The sequence below is a fragment of the Phytophthora infestans genome, genomic scaffold (genome assembly GCF_000142945.1).
Source record: "Phytophthora infestans T30-4 supercont1.9 genomic scaffold, whole genome shotgun sequence".
Lineage (NCBI taxonomy): Eukaryota > Oomycota > Peronosporomycetes > Peronosporales > Peronosporaceae > Phytophthora > Phytophthora infestans.
The window spans coordinates 2,019,140-2,023,278 of record NW_003303750.1 but is presented as its reverse complement, the minus strand read 5'-3'; positions in this window follow the sequence as shown (position 1 = coordinate 2,023,278).

Genomic DNA, 4,139 nt, shown 5'->3' with positions numbered 1-4,139 from the left:
CAGCTCCTGTGGGGTTTGAGGCCGGCCGTTCGATCTCTTCGCCCATTCCTTCAAGTGGTACCGTGTGCTTCTGAATGGCGTCAAAACCTTCTCGGTAAGACCGTATCCAGCGTCAGCGAGAACGAATATATCCTCGGGAACCATCGCAATCAACTTGCTCCAGTCCATTACGGTCTCGTCATGCGCACTGCCTTCTGCTCCCACGTATGCAAAGCACACGCGCATGCTCCAATCGCTGACAACGAGTACGTTTGTGGAGATCCATCCTTTTCGGCTCCGGAAACGGTCACAGTCGGCTCGAGCAACGGTGATAGGGAAGTGGGCATCATCAATTGCACATATCGCTTGGTCAAAGTAGGAGAACTTCGTCTTGAACTTGGAAGGAACGCGCGTGGAAGCACCATCAAATCGCCAAGACCACGTAAGATTGCCGTCAACCCCAACATTCTATACTTGTGCACGGTCGAGTACGACAAATCAAAACATATCTCCTGCTTTCTGCACGCTAGTGCACTCCCAAGCCAGTCCAGTGTCACCCCGAGCGCCTCCCGCTGGTCACGTATCGTCTCGGGGAAAAATCGCGCGCAGCGGTCAAAGAGCACATCGAACGATGAGCGGCTCATACGGAAACGAAAATGGTCACGAAATAGCGAGCGATTCCGCGAGTTGTAGATCGCCTCGAACGGTCTCTCTCCGTTCTCTGAAGTCATCCCAAGGAGCCGCGGGATCTTGTCTGCAGGCGCGGGGTCATCGTCGTCGCTGCTGTCATCGATGAGAAGCTCTAGCGCGAGTAGTAGCATCATATCTTCCTCGACTTCGTCCTCCGTTGGCTGGTGCATCTTGAAGTTTGCTTGTGTTCGGAAACTGGTGGTCACTATTTCTGGGTCTTCAACCTCGTTTTACTGTCCATCGATATAATGACGAGATTGACTTTCGTCCGAACACGTTTTTCTAAAATGTCGTTTTCGGAACTGTGAGCGAGACCAGCCGAAATGTTCGTTTTCTGGAAATGAGACTATCTGCGAACACGGCCTTAATTTGGCGTAATGATCGCCATTATTGAGTCAAAGGTCACTTGAAAAAACAAAATGTAGGCTCAACTTGATCTTTTGATCAATTAACTTACTTATGAGCATGTTCGGGATGCCACGAACAGAAAATAAACCTGAAAGGCGAAACCCAAACAAGAGTGGGGGCATGACTTAAGGCCAGTTGCCTTGGTGTGAAACGGCTCATCGGTTACTGTGAAAACCGTCGTGATACTGGCCACGGTGCCGACCACATAAGTGTTTCACAGTGGTTTCTGTCACCTTGCTCAATATGAGCTTCTTAAAGAGGGTGTTGTTTCCTAAGGAGTTAAGGACGATATAACTTGTGACGCCCGTTGGATTAACAAGAAGTGGTAGCTGTTTTTTTAGAGATCAGGTCCGATCTCATTCACCAACTTTCTCCGGTTCAGTCGAGTCCTCGTCTCGACCTGTACATACCTGTCTCGGTATACACCTTTTCCAACAGCAACAACAATGCTTTCCTGCAAGACGTTCCTCCGACTGTTCACCGTGGCTGTCGCCCTCTCCGATTTCACCTCTCATGCCGGTAGTGTTTGTGCGGTCGAGTGCGAGGTGGCTAGCGACGTGATTACCCCGGCCGTCTTGACCTCTTCGTACACCAAAAGTAGCAGCTCGATTACATCTGAATCTGGGGCTCAAGGCTATACTGGGACCGCCGTCGAAGGCCAGCTTGCCTCTTACCCAAACGACGCCGTTCTCGGCCTATTGAGAGCCAACGCTGAAGCTCTAGCCACAGGCGTCGTCAACGGTGACGTCGCGGCTGCCTCAAACGAAGCCGGCGTTGCCACCGTCGTCAATACTGTGAGCGGAGATGATATTGTTGCCGGAAGCGGTGACATTCCTGCTATCTCAATTGCAAACGGTGGTATCCCCACTCTCTCGAACGAAGGTGATGTTGCTACCACCGTGAATGCTGGCATACCGCTTACCGTGAATGAAGATGGTGTCGTCATTAGCACTAAAGCTGGCCCCACCGCGCTTTGGAGCGGCGATAATACCGTCACCGCCACTGACGGTGACACCGTTGCCACCACAAGCGGCGATATCGCCCATCTGTCCAACGGAGATGATGTCGTCGTTACCGCGGTCGATGGAATTCCCGCTCTCTCGGACGTAGTTGACCCGGTCACCATTGCAAACGCTGGCATCCCTACTCTCTCGAACGGAGATGATGTTGTCACCACCACAAATGCTGGTATCCCGGTGCCCTCAAACAGAGCTGGCATCACCACCGGTGCTTACGGTGACATCCCTGCCGGAGCATACGCTTCCGCAGGGGAGAGCGTATATACTCCTACCAGCTATGCCAGTGAGAGCGGCTACACTTCTCCCAATAGCCACGGCGGTGAGAGTGGCTATACTCCACCCAAAAGCTATGCCGGTGAGAATGGCTACACCCCTCCCAGTAGCTATGCTGGTGAGAATGGCTACACCCCTCCCAGTAGCTATGGCGGTGAGAATGGCTACTATCCTCCCGATAGCTATGCTGGTGAGAATGGCTACACGACTCCCAGTAGCTATGCTGGTGAGAATGGCTACACGACTCCCAATAGCTATGCCGGCGAGAATGGCTACGCGCCTCCCAATAGCTATGCCGGTGAGAATGGCTACGCGCCCCCCAATAGCTATGCCGGCGAGAGCGGCCATAACGCTCCTACCAAGTACGGCAACAGTGAATCGGCGTACACCGTCGGTACGCCACGTCCGTACTCGGACAACGATCAGAATGGAAACTATTACAGCAAAGAGAGCGGAGGCACGGAGCCGGGCGCTTATGGTAGCTCCACGCCAGGAAATTACGAAGGTGGTGTTGACGCCGATACAAGTGTGCCTTGCAGCACGACGGGCAGCGGAGCTGGTGGTGTCTACTCTAGCGTATCTGGCAGCGTCGATACAAGCCTACCCTGTAGCATGAAGGGCAGCGCGGGTAGCGATACCGATTCTAGTGTATCCGGCACCGAGAGCGGGAGTGTCGATACAAGCTTGTCCGGCAGCACGTCGGACAGTGCTAGTCCAAGCGAATCCGGAAGTGAGATCACGGATATCGTTCCTGTGATCACTGATATCGTCCCTGTCATCACGGATATTGTTCCTGTTATCACCGACATCGTTCCGGTCATTACGGATATCGTTCCTGTGATCACCGATATTGTTCCGGTGATTACCGACATCGTTCCAGTGATCACGGATATTGTTCCTGTGATTACCGACATCGTTCCTGTGATCACCGACATCGTTCCGGTCATCACTGACATCGTTCCAGTCATCACCGACATCGTTCCTGTCATCACTAACATCGTTCCGGTCGTCACGGACATCGTCCCTGTCATCACTGACATCGTTCCGGTCGTCACGGATATCGTCCCTGTCATCACGGATACTGTTCCTGTGATCACTGATATCGTCCATGTTACACGGATATTGTTCCTGTGATCACCGACATCGTTCCGGTCATCACGGATATTGTTCCAGTCATCACCGACATCGTTCCTGTCATCACTAACATCGTTCCGGTCGTCACGGACATCGTCCCTGTCATCACTGACATCGTTCCGGTCGTCACGGATATCGTCCCTGTCATCACGGATACTGTTCCTGTGATCACTGATATCGTTCCTGTGGTCTCGGATATTGTTCCTGTGATCACCGACATTATACCGACATTGCCTACTCTAATTCCGACAATGCCTCCTGTTGTTCCGACATTACCGCCGGTAATCCCAACGCTGCCTCCGGTCATCCCGACGCTGCCGCCGGTCATCCCGACCCTTCCTGCGGTAATCCCGACGCTACCTCCGGTCATCCCGACCCTCCCTCCGGTAATCCCGACGCTACCTCCGGTCATCCCGACCCTCCTCCGGTAATCCCGACGCTACCTCCCGTAATCCCGACGCTACCTCCGGTCATCCCGACTCTACTCCGGTAATCCCGACGTTATCTCCGGTAATCCCGACGCTACCTCCCATAATCCCGACGCCACCTCCGGTCATCCCGACCCTCTCTCCGGTAATCCCGACGCTATCTCCGGTCATCCCGACGCTACCTCCCGTAATCCCGACGCTGCCTGAA